This window comes from Prionailurus bengalensis, chromosome C1 (assembly GCF_016509475.1).
Source record: "Prionailurus bengalensis isolate Pbe53 chromosome C1, Fcat_Pben_1.1_paternal_pri, whole genome shotgun sequence".
NCBI classification, from domain to species: Eukaryota; Metazoa; Chordata; class Mammalia; order Carnivora; family Felidae; genus Prionailurus; species Prionailurus bengalensis.
The window spans coordinates 157,220,449-157,234,070 of NC_057345.1; the positions used below are offsets into that span (position 1 = coordinate 157,220,449).

At 37.6% G+C, this 13,622-nt stretch overlaps 1 pseudogene; it reads left to right on the forward strand.

The window, feature by feature from the left end:
- Positions 1–995: 995 nt before the first annotated feature.
- LOC122479490 overlaps positions 996–13,622 on the forward strand; it is a 48,955-nt pseudogene continuing 36,328 nt past the window's right edge.

Below are 13,622 nucleotides of genomic sequence, written 5' to 3' on the forward strand. Positions count from 1 at the left end.
TTTTTCTGCATCCTTTAATCTGCTGCTGATTCCCTCTAGTGTATTTTTCATTTCATATATTGTATTCTCCAGCTCCAACTGGTTATTTTTTTTAATGTTTATTTGTTTTTGAGAGAGAGAGGAAGAGACAGCTGCATGAGCGTGGGAGGGGAAGAGAGAGAGGAAGACAGAGGATCCCAAGCGGGCTCTGTGCTGACAGCAGAGATCCCGATGAGGGGCTCGAGCTCAAGAGCCATGAGATAATGACCTGAGCCAAAGTTGGACGCTTAACTGACTGAGCCACCCAGGTGCCCCCAACTGGTTATTTTTTATATTTTCTGTCTTTTTGTTGAAGTTGCCACTGAATTAATTCATTCTTTTTTTTTTAATTTAACATTTATTTATTTTGAGAAAAAGAGGCAGAGTGTGAGCAGGAGAGGGAGAGACACAGAATCTCAAGTAGGCTCCAGGCTCTGAGCAGTCAGCATAGAGCCCAACACAGGGCTCGAACTCACGAGCCATGAGATCATGACCTGAGTTGAAGTTGGACGCTTAACTGACTGAGCCACACAGGCACCCTTAATTCACTCTTAAGTACGATGAGTATCTGAGAGACCATTACTTGGAACTGTGTATCAGGTATATTGTTTTTCTCTGTTTCATTTTTTTGTTATATTCTTTTATTTGGGACATATTTCTCTGTTTCCTCATTTTGTCTAGCTCTCTGTGTTTGTTTCTATGTATTAGATAGATCAGCTATTTCTCCTGGTCTTGAAAGTACTGGCTTTATGTAGAAGAGATTCTGTTGTGCCCAGTAATGTAATGCCACTGATCACCAGAACCAGGCACTCCAGAAGTGTTCCCTGTGTGGGCTGCATTGCCCTACTGTTGTGGCTGAGCCATGATTGCTGTGGGCACACTGGTGGGTGGGGTTGGCCTTTAGACCAGCTGGCTATAACAACCCACTGCCTGCTTTGGTACACTGGGAAGGGTTTGTTCCCATGCTGTTGAGAGGCATGGCTGTAGCCACCATAGGCTTGCTTGTGGTTCAGGCCAACACCCAGCCTTTCTGTCTGCAGTTAGTGTCTGTGACAGCTACACGCATACCAAAGGGCAGCACTTGCTCACTGCACAGCCAGCTAAGAGGCCTGGCTGCAGGAAATCCCAGAACACTGGTGTGTGAGGTTATCTCCCTCCCTGTTCAGGGCAGGAGTTACTTTGGTGGGCCACCGGTCCTGTCAGGGGCTGCCTGCCAGGTGTGCTTGGGAAAGAGCAACTTCAGAAGGGTGCCTGTCCTGGCAGGTGGTTTGAAAGGGGCAGATTTACAGGAGAATGCTGGGGAAGGACATACTAACATGGTAGATACAGCATGTCAGAACTAGCTCCCACAGCATCTGGCTATCTAGGATGAGGGAGGGCAAGAAAAATGGCACCCACCAGCATTTTTGTTCCCAGAGAAGTTTCTTGCAGATCCCTGCCCCTCCAGCCTAAAAAGTAAGATTAATCAATAGATCTCCTTATAGTATTTCCCAGGTGCTTTTCAGATGGCTGCTTCTGTGCTGTGTCTTCAGCCAAGTTATTTAGCATGCTGTCTCTTTAAGAGTGGGGATTTAGTTTCAGACATTATAGGGACTTGTCTTCCCAGTACAGGTTCCTAGGGCTGAGGAGCATTGTGTGGAGTCTGATCTTTCTCCTCTGTGCTTACAATGGCCCTTCCATTTGTGATTAGTTACCCCTTGGTTTGGTTCCCCACCACATCTTTGCCCTTCCCCCCCCCCCTTTTGATGTGGCCTTTCCTCTATGTCTGGTTGTGGAAGATCTATTCTGCCAGTTTTCAGAGTCAGTTGCAATAGTGTGTCAATGAGGTGAGTTCAGGATCCTCTGACTCTACCATCATCCCCCTCGGACTCTGAAGAGCCATTTATTATCTTCCCAGTATGAATATTCTGATGTGAACTCTAACTGTGCTTTTTACCCTTTTACTTTAGGACTGATATATCCTCAATGTGAGATTGTTAATGTTGGCTAAGAAATGAGTGATCATTAAAGATATCCCTTCATTTGTGACACCGAGAGTCTTTTATGAAGTATGAATCCTCACATGTTTTGCAAGTGATGCTCTATGAGTAATAGATTTCCAGTGTTAACTTCACTAAATTGTTTCTGCAGCATGAAATACATGGTCTCCCCCAGTAAAATTCCTTCTTCCGGAAAAAGAACTCACATGGGAGAAAAAAACCTATGTCTGTAATCAATGTGAGAGAGCCTCAGTGGCCATTCATTCTTCAAGCAACATAAGTGAATTCATACTCATGGAGGGAAACCATAAAGTCTCTATAGGAACGCCTTCAATTTATACTGTATCCTTAGCATCAGAAATGTTATACTGGAGAGACACCATGTAAATGAATGTGGAAGAACCTTCTTTCAGAGTGTGCATGTACACAGACACCAGAGAATTAACACAGGGTGATAAACTATATAAATATAATGAATGTGGAGAAGATGTCAGCTAAAGAGCTCAGTTTTATTCACACCAAAGAACACATGGTAGAAAAACTCTATGTCGGAAATCCTTGTGGAACAGCCTCCATTGATAATTTGTCCTTTAAAAAACATTAGCAGATTCACATGGGAGAGCAGCCCCCTTTCTCTAATCACTGTGGCAGGACCTTTAGTTAAGCTCTAGCCTTGGTATGCACAAGAAAACTCTGAATTCTAGTAACATGTAAAATAGGAAAGAATGTAGGAAAGACTTTACTGAGAGATAGGCACTTTAAAAACATACAGTTTCCAAGAGAGAGAGAGAGAGAGAGAGAGAGAGAGAGAGAGAGAGAGAAATGTATAATTTTTTAAATACTGAAAGACAGGGTATGGGGAGAAATCATAAGCCCTGGACTCGGGAGAAAAATTATAAAACATATATCCTAGAAATGTAAGCCTCCTAGTTTTACATTCTTATTCTGTACCTGGGCAAAAAAGGGGGCTGGCCACATGGATTCTAGTTTATTTTTTATAAAAAATTTTTTTTTAATGTTTATTTTTGAGAAAGAGAGACAGAGTGTGAGTTGGGGGAGGGGCTGAGAGAGAGGGAGATACAGAATCTGAAGCAGGCTTCAGGCTCTGATTTGTCAGCACAGAGCTCGACCCAGGGCTCAAACTCATGAACCATGAGATCATGAGATCATGACTTGAGCTGAAGTTGGACACTAAACTGACTGAGCCACCCAGGTGTCCCATGGATTCTAGTTTAATAAAGACTGTTAGATAATAAACTAAAAGTTATACCGAGACTTTAAAATATTTCTGGTGGGTTAGATTTGTTGTCTAGTCTGCCACAGTTAATATTTAGTGTAATTTCATTGTGATTGAAGAATGTTGCCTGTTTGCATTTTACTTTTTGGAATTGATTGAGTTTGAGTTGATACCTTACTAAATGATTTATTTTTATAAATGTCTCATAATTATTTGGAAAAGAATAGGTCATCTTTGTTGGATAGGTATGAATTGCTCTGTCTTTCCATTTTGGTCTCTGTCTTTCTCCATCTCTTCCTCACACACACATAGTCTCACACACAGGCTCCCTTAATCCAAGCCACTGTTATGTCTCATCTTGACTCCTACGGTAACACTTAACTAATCTCCCTGTCCAACATTTGACCCTGTGTACTCTACGTGGTCAGAAGAATCCTTTTGAAAATGACTTATATAATGTCACTTCTCTGCTCAAAACCTTCATCTCACTCAAAATAAAATTCAAAGTGCCTAACAAGGCCTGTAATGACTTACACCATCTGGGCCCTGACACCTCCTCTGACTTCTCCTACTCCGTTTCTCCTTTTGCTAACTGCTCTACTCACACTGGCTCCCTTGCCCTTCCTTCAACCTGCAAGTATAGTCTTGCCCTAGGTGTTTTACTGTACCACTCCCTCCCTGCTACACTCTTCCCCAGACATGTTATATAGGACATGCTCTCATTACTTCCAGGTCTCTACTAATGTGTTATTTAAGAGTCCTTCCTTTGCCAACCTGTCTAACCTTTGCTAACACCTACCTATCCCTTTATGCTGATTTAATTGTATTCATTGCTCTTAATCATCACATAGAACACTATATGTTTATATGTTACTATATATTTATTTGTTATTTATTTAATATATTTGTGTATTGTCTGTCTCCTTTCACTGGAATACAAACTACATTGCTATATCCCCAGGTCCTAGAACACTGCATTTACTCAATAAATATTTGGTTAATGAATGTAACCCACTCGCATCTTTCTGTTTGCATACAGGTAGAATCTCTAACACCCTAATATGAGAGATAAGGTGGGGCTTCTAATCATCCATTTTGCTTTGACCTTGCAGCCTCCAATTCAGGAACATACTCTGCTTCAGTACTGTAGGCTAACTACTACATTGATATTTGGAAGTATTGTTCTTGAAATCTGTCCCTGAGGTTAGCAGCACACTGGTTTCTGGATATATAGTCTTCATCATTCATACTATAAAGAAATAAAAGGCAATAAAGAAATAAAAGGCAGCTGAGATGTGTTCCCTAAGATTAAAAATGGAGGGAAACAATGGCATGGTCCTGGTGGCATTATGGAGAAACATTGTATATGTTCTTTTCTCTTGGGGAATGTATCCCCAGGATATTTAGTAGACTTTCATTTAATCTTTTATTGAGGGTCTCTCTTGAGGGACAGAAGGTTCTGGATATCTGAACTCCCACTAGGTGGAGCACTTTCCACATCAAGGGGTTCTGGAAACCTTCCCTGAAGTCACTAACTCCTATAGTGATAAGTGAGCATTCATTCATGCCTTCTGATTTTGAGTGGGATAAATTGGACCTAAAAGGTGAGGTGTTTCAGCAATTGCAAGTATATTCCCTACTTAAGCAAAAAGTCTATGAACACTAATTCCAATGAGTCCTGTATGAATTGTCCTTAAGTTAAGCTGCCTGTGTGGGTAGGACATTCTGCCAGAAGCAGAAGGCACAAATTTTCCATTTTTGGATCTGATAACTTCTGCAATTGTAGGGGGTGGAAATCACTGTCTAGATTAGTTTTAAAATTTATGTCCCCATTCATATATATGATGTTCTCAAAAGCAAGGAGATACTCACAGAGTAAGGCCAATTTTATCTTCTGACCTTGAACCTAGAGAACCACACATTACTTATGAACTCACTGCCCAAGTAACATTTTAAGGCTTGGAAGTAGGTCTAGTCCATCTGTTCAACTAGCTTTTGCCTTTCTTCTTTATCACTTGAAATGATGGAGGTAATGGAGATTTTCCTAGTGTCACACATTCCTCAGCCACAGCGAAATCCCCAAATGCTTAGCCATTTCTTCTCCAAGAGTACTGATGCCACCATTGAGTCCCAGACTGCCTTCACTCTCAATGGGAAATGATTTCCATGACCTGAGCTAGAGAAATTCACATCTTTATTGCTGATGTCTGATTCTTAATAGACATTGGAAAATTATAGTCTGGAAGAGTAGAGCTATTGTCCCTAATCCAGTTCACTGTGAAACAGGATGTTTAATGGGGTGTTAGTAGTAGTTTCTAGTGAAGCCAAAGTGACAAAGTAGAAAACAATGGGTGACAATTTCTCCCATGTTCTAAAGTAAGTTATGAGACTATTTGCATATGCCTTGCATAGGAGGTTTTCAACTTTTGGCCAACTGGTCAATTGTAAGAGGATAGAGAAGATGAAAGGAGATTGGAGAGAAAATGTCTTTGTAAAAAGTTGTTGAAATGCTATGGCATATCCCCACATTCAACATGACAGGGGAAGGGAAGTGCTTTTTCTCTAACCTTAACCTCAAATAGATTGAGGGAAGTTTCAAAGAGATCATTCAGATGCCTGAAAGAACCAAAGGACAAGAAATGGAAGTTTCTTACAGAAGCCCAGTAGAAGGCTGTGATTTTTGAGAATAATCACTTTCTCAAAGACATAAAAATACATGTTTCCTGTGGATATATGCACAGAGAGTTGTGTGGAATTCTCTTATTAGTATTATTTCTAAGAGTACAACCTGGAGTTTTGGTAAAATTCCAAAAGAGATTTTCTCATGGGCTCAGACTGTTGAGAACCAAAATGTGCAATGGTGGTGATGGGGTTGGGGGTGTCATCATCATCAGCCCCCTGGAAACTACATCAAAAATTTCAGCAAGAGATTCCAACCAATGAATATCCTTCATGGAACCCACAAAGTACACTGAAAAGTACAAGTCAGCATATAACATATACCAAGCTAAGAGAGAACTGAATCCAGCTTACAACTCTTTTCATTTAAGGAGCTATTCTCTGCTCCTTATTAATCTCTACAACCTTTCCAGCTTCAGAGTATTGGCATTCCAGTGAACTGGTGTGGGTAGAGAGAGAGTAGCTTCAAATGGGGCAACAGACTAGAAGTAACTATGCCCATATTTCTCCTTGAAATGTTTCCATCTAGAGCATACAGAAGGACTTTGTATTATCTAAAATAGAACAAATGAGAGATGGGATTTGCCTGAGATTTTATCCAAGGACAAAAAAAGACTTGCCCTCAAGAGTGAATTTTCAGAAGCAGTCATGAAAAACAATTGCCTTATTTTGCCTTTTTATTCTGCCCTTTGAATATGCCACGTACATTTTATATATTTACATATATAATATATAAATATACATATATACTATAATATATATTATACGTACATTATACATTGTATATAATTTGTATGCACATTATATGTTACATGCATATGTACATACATATATCTATCAACATTGTTCATTTTCTTATTTAAATCCTTTACATCCTGAATAGGTTTTGCTTTTATTTTCTGATACCTGAGATAGTAGTGTGAAATTCATTGTGATTGTTGTTTTGTCAAGTTTCTTCTACACTAACAAGTTTTTCCTTCTATATTTTAAAGCTATATTGTTTGATCCAAAAGGTTTCTGTTATTTATTTTATCTTAGACCACTTTAATTTTTTTCAATCCTAATTTTCACATCAATATTATAAACTCTGCTTGTTTTCTATTAATGTTTTCCTAATATGTTATTTTATATTACCTTGTTTTCAAATTTATGTTATTTTGTAGGCTCTTGGGTTTGGATATACACACACTTTGCCTAATCTGAGAATTAATATTTAAAATTACAGATATCTTTTGGTATTATTTCTGCCATCTTATTCTAGTTTATTTCCCTAGTAGTAAAAACTACCCTTAAGTTTTTAAATTAAAAAATAGAATTTGAGAGAGAGAGAGAATGCAATTGGAGGAGAGGGGCAGAGGGAAAGAGAGAGAGAATCTTAAGCAGGCTCCACTCTCATTGCAGAGCCTGACATGGGCTTCCCTTAAATTTTTAATAGACATATTTAAACATATATTTTGTTATCAGTGAACACATCTAATCAGTAACCTCTCCTGTGAATGAGCAAAGATTTACTAAATTTTTTAGGTATTTATTTTTCCTCTCTATTTACTTTCACATTTTGTAGCAATTGTTCATAATTTTAGTTGCAGTATATTATACTATGTATTTGCATTATGAATCCTTAGGTAATAAAAACAGTATATTTCACAGGTACAATATAAATAATTATTTGGAATTAAATAAATGTTTTCCTTATATCTTAGGTTACCTGTCTTTTATCTCTTGTATTTTTGTTTTGTTTTGTTATTTTGACAGATATCAGCAAGAAAAACTATTAAATGCCCATGAATCATAATATTTTGAGGTTTTAAATCATTATGAATATAAAAATGAATTCAAAATACTGGTCATAAGATTTGAAGTTTGCATTCCTCATTCCTCATATCTTAGAGATACTGCTGTTTTTTTCTAAAATTTCATGTTTTAGGTTAAAATCATAGGGGCGCCTGGTTGGCTCAGTCCGTTAAGTGGCCTACTTCAGCTGAGGTCATGATCTCACAGTTTATGAGCTTGAGCCCCATGCGAGGCTCTGTGCTGACAGCTTACAGCCTGAAGCCAGTTTCAGATTCTGTGTCTCCCCCTCTCTCTCTGCCTGTCCTCTGCTTGTGCTCACTCTTGCTCGCTCTGTCTCTCAAAAATAAATAAGTAAACTTTTTTTAAAAGCGTAACATAAGATTTTTTTTTTGCTTATGGAAAGAACATTTTCTATATGGTTTTAATGATTTTTTTTTCTTTTTTCAGTTCTTAATTTTGTTGGTCTATGTGTTTTCTTTTTTTTTTAATATTGGCCTTTATATTTTCTTTGATTATTTCTTCTCCATTTTCTCTGTTGTCTCTCTCTGGAATGGCCATTTTGCTGGTTATTGGACATCTTAAATCAGTTCTCCATATCTCATAGCTTTTCTCTCAAATTTTTGCCTTTCCTTTTGCATTGTGTTCTGACAATTTCTTCTTTCACCTTTCCCTGTCCCTAACTTAATCTTTTCATTTGCTCTTTTTCTCTATTCCCTTCCAGCCTTAGCCATTATTTTATTCAGTCTTCTTGTTGATTCTTTAAAAATGATGATCACGATTACTTTTTGAGAATTCTAATTGGATATGTTTGGTCATTGGTATTATAAAGGATGGAATGTAGGAAGACCTTTTCTAGTTGCTAGACTGGGCTTATTTATCTCTAGAGGCCTAGGATAATACATGTATTATGATTAGAGAATCCCTGGCTGTCATGCTTTGGATGGAAAGTATTTGGTCAAATGGATTCTAGTATGAAATGCTCTGCATAGTTGAATTTCACCATTCATGAAGAAATCTAAAAGTTGCCTGGCGCATGACTCCATTTTTGACTTAGTTTCTAGCACCCAGAGTATGACTCTCTGGAGGCAGATTGTTCTATTGTTAAAACAGAGAGCTGGCTGTTCTTTCACTTTTAGCTGGTTTGAACTCTGAAGCTAGCAATTCTGAGAGCAGGGGAATTAAACAGATTTGTACAGCCCTTTTATTAATGGGTCCACTGATTGCCCCCAGTTCCTACTGCTTCATCTTGTATTTGTAACAAGGGTCTTCTTAAAACACTCACTTTTTGGCAGTTCTGTTTTTTAAACTATTGTGATTTCTTAAATTTTGCTTGGCTTTTCCACCAATCTCATAACATATATATGTTAGTTTTCAGAATTTCTCCAATATTTGATTTGATAGGCATTCTTTCTCATTCATCATTAGTATACTGGATTTATTCTTACTTTTATTTATATTTTACCATTTTAGTGGAATTTGGAAAGAACAAATATACAGATGCCCTTCGGGTTTTAATAACTCAGATTATTGGATTTAGATATCTGATTATTAAACAGCAGGTACCTCTTTATATTAATGTAAGATGTCTTGTAATATTTACAGAATAATCATTTGAAACAGCTGTGATTCTGATATCCAGTTCTCTGAACTATTTTACTTGCAGATAGTAGAAGTAGGATGTTTTGTTATTTATGACTTCTCCTTCTCACATTTGTTAACTTTTACTGAGGAGATACATTGAAAATCTGCCAAGATAACACATTCAGAAGCAGAAATACTCAGGAAGAATATCAGCTGCATTGCCTTTGCTTCCTGAATTCCAGATCAAAACATTCAGTCAGATGCTTTCCTCCTACTCAAACAAAGGAGATTGCCAGGGTGTAGAAGGGGAAAGAATCAATGTTCTTTTGCTACTACTAGCAAATAATGGCAATGACTCGTCCTCATATCTGCATCTTATAACTTATTAAAACAAGTAACCATTAAAGATATGATTTAAGGTGGGAATTCTACTGGAAAACGGTCATAGCATAGCATCCTAAACACAGTTATTCTGTTATCAAGCAGTTGTGTTTGGAGGCAATCGTATCTGCAAAGCTTGTTTTCAAATCATTCCCAAGTGGTAGCTCTTCCTTTCTGAGGTACTTAATGGATCAGGATCATGGACTCTTATTGATAAGCAGGTATTTTCCACCTTAAACTTTTCCCTTAAATGATAGAAGGATCTTTTAGTCCCTTGCTCTACAAAAACATAACCATTTAGGGACTTGTTATCTATTAAAGAAGAAAGAAAAACAAATGTGCACTGGGTAATTTCTAAAATAAGTCACTCTTCCTGGGAGAGACTCCCAGCCATGCAACCTTCAGAATGAAAACAAAAATGAATGAATGATTTAGCAGTAATATTGTTTTCGATTTTGATGTGAGTTAAACAGTGAAAGTTATTCAGAATATTCTTTCATTCAAATTAATCTTCCCTGGATCCTTCATACATTATTCAGAATGCTGTGGTAGAATGACCAATTCCACATGAATGCTGGATGGTTTATTTTCTTCTAAATAGAGCCTCTGCCAGCTGCATGAATAACCATAACTCAATGACAAATTTTTTAAATGTAAAATATTTTTAAAAAATATTATTCCTATTCCTTTTTAGTAACTACTTTTATTGCCATGCTGGTTTCTAAGTGACTGAATAACAGCATAGATTTATCAAAGAAAGAATTGCCACTCTTCTAGTATTTTTGGACTAGATGATTAATTTTAAAATAGTTCATATTTTGTAAACAAGGCGTAATCATGGCTATCTGCGTCTCTCAGGAGTATTTGAAATATTAATTGATGATGAAAGAGAGAGAGGTGACAAAGTAGTCACAGTGGAAAGCTGCCTACCTGTGGAGTCAGGGGCTCATTGTGTTCAGTCTGGGTGGGGCTCAGAAATGTACACTTTTAGTATTATTTAGAGATGCAGATATAAGAATTGTACTTTGAGAAACATTAAAGCACAGCGCTCTTCAAACTTAAATGGGAAAAAAGAATCAACTAAGTTCAGATTCAGTAGGTTCTGGGTTTTCCCTGAGATTCTAAATTTCTTGAAGAGCTCCCAGATAATGCCAATGCTGCTGATTCAGAAATACCCTGAGTAGCACAAGGTGTCGAGACTGGGCTTCAGCTTCACAAATCCAAAATCCCAATTTTGTCAATTCACAGGATTTGATCATGAAAAGACAACACACAACAACCAAAGAGATAAGAGGCTGATGTATAAGCCAAATTACCTGCTTAATGATTGCCCTGGTTCTTAACCCTGAGTACTGTGAGATTCACATATAGATTGTCAATATATACAGAATTGACCCCAATTCCAGAGAATTCTGATTTAATCAGTCTGCAGTGGTAGTGACATGCATAGTTAAAACTTCCCAGGTGATTCTGATATTCAGCCACATTGAGGACCGTTGATTTACATTGCAAAATAGATCAGATGCCAATGTCAATTGATCACCATGCTCCTTCCTGAAGAGATGTCTACATGGGGAGCCAATATGAAGTTGGTGGCTCACCTGAGGAAGTAGAAATCACAAAAGAAGGGGTTAAATAACCAAGGGGCTAACCTCATCAAGTCTGTTAGGTATCCTTTCACGAAAGGATACACCTGAGAGACAGGGGGTAGTGTACAGGTAGACCCCTTTGGTGCCCTTCTTCATTTCCTATATTCTTGCATTCTGAGTTCCCACTGTCTGTATACGAAGGCAGACTATCCCACCTCTGGTATTCTTCTTCATTCTTGGAAACTTATTTTTAGTATTAGCTCATGCAAGACTTATACTTTGTTTATTTCTGTTTACTGAATCATGTATTTCCAGCTCCCCAAAATTCTTAGTCCTCTTGATTAAAAGTGGACATTTCAACATCACCTCCATGGTTCACTTCATAGTTCATGCCTTAGGGTAGATTTTCTTTGTATATGACATGTATTTTCTGTTATATTTCCCACTTTTTGGGTTTCTTCTTTGACACACACCTGCTGACTTTGTATTTCCTAAATCTTTTGTTCAGAATCACTTAGATGAATACATGAAATGCACAGTATATATTCTGCTAATTTTCACCAAGTTGATGCAATAGCTGTAATATTTGAAGACAACTGAAATGAGATTGAGTAGAATGTATTTTAGTTTAGGGTCATAGAACAGTACTACATTTTCCTGTCATTTAGAAAAAGTGTTTAACGTAAAACTGAAATGATATGTACAAAGGCACGTTCTTACAAAGGCACTTCAACCTGAGCACTGGACAAGTGCCAGTGGAGCATTTGACTTTTTAAGTGGGAAAATGGCTGACCAAGAATTATTCTTTTTGGGAGGGGGTAAACTTTTACTACCATTAAACTCAATGGAAGTTTTAACAACGTATCATTTTGAAGACATATAAAAGGAAAGAGGTAGTAATCAGAATTTCTTTGTGAAGTTCTGTCAGACTAATTGAATTTTCCTCTCTGTCAGAATGATAGGACTGATATATCAGTTGAAGTAACAGCTGTAATTTACCTTGACTTTAAATGAGCTTCAGCTTCTACTTGTTTGGCATACAAATTACAGATTCTTAAAAATAAAAATAGTCTAGACTAGAATCTTGCATGGTCGGAGTTTTACTTATTCATACCAGATACTTATCCAAAATTACCTAAGATTTTTTATCTATGTGATATATTTGTATGTACTTGACACACAATTGCAGATGAACCACTGTTATATAGTAATAACAGGAATATTATGTGTGGGTGTGTATGTGTGTAAATCACAGACGAAGCCAAGAATCTGCTAGTGGAATATTAACTTGGCTTGAGATACCAGTCCTGACTTTCTAAAGAAGCCATAGCATATGGCAATAGAGCCCAGAAATGGATAGTGTATTAATCAGTTTTCTCCAGAGAACAGAGCCAATAGTACACACGTATGATGGAATGATGGGATTCTTATTTTGCTCCCCTATCTTGAAACCCATCAAAATCAACAAAACTAAAATATTTAGATCCTCAGAAAGTGAGGTGAAGCCTGAATCTGGCCTGGAGAGTGGCAGGTATTCTCTATATGTATGTTACATTTGTTATTTTTAACATAGTAAAGATATGTATATTAAGAAATTGGCTCATGTGATGATTATGGAGGCTGAAAAGTCCCGTGATCTATCTTCAAGCAAAAGATCCAGGAAAGGCAGTGGGGTAGTTCAGTCCATTTCTGAAGACCTGAAAAGCAGGAGAGAAGAGACCATAAGTCCCAGTCAGAAGGCAGAAGACTTAACAGCACAGCTCAAGCAGTCAAGCTGAGGAAGGGAATTCTCTCTTCCTCCACCATGTTGTTCTACTCAGGTTCTCAGTGGATTGAATGATGCCCACCGGTATCAGGGAGAGCAATCTGCTTTACTCAGTCCAGATTCAAATGCTAATTTCACCTGGAAATATTCTCACAGACACACCCAGAAATAATGTTTAGCCAAATATCTGGGCACCCCATGACCCAGTCAAGTTGACACATCAAATTAACTGTCACATATAGCTACATCCATCCCAGCCCTCCCCAAGGTCTTTCCATTACCTGCTACGCTGTGGAAGACCTAAAATCAACATCATCATTGCACAAAGAAAAAAAAAAAAGAAACAAAAGAAACAAAAAGGAAGTTAGGGACCTATATGGAAGGAAAAACACCTTAAAAGTTCAGAAACCAAACCAATTTCTCAAACACAATTCATACAGCAGAGAGATGTGGTTCAGACTTAGGCATCATGTAAATACCATCTGCCAAGTGTCAACCTTGTTCTCCTGGAAAACTGAATATGCAAAGAGAGGAAAGCAATGTTAGAAATAATAACCCCTTTGAATAGAATTTTATAGTAATAAACAAAAGTCCTGTTA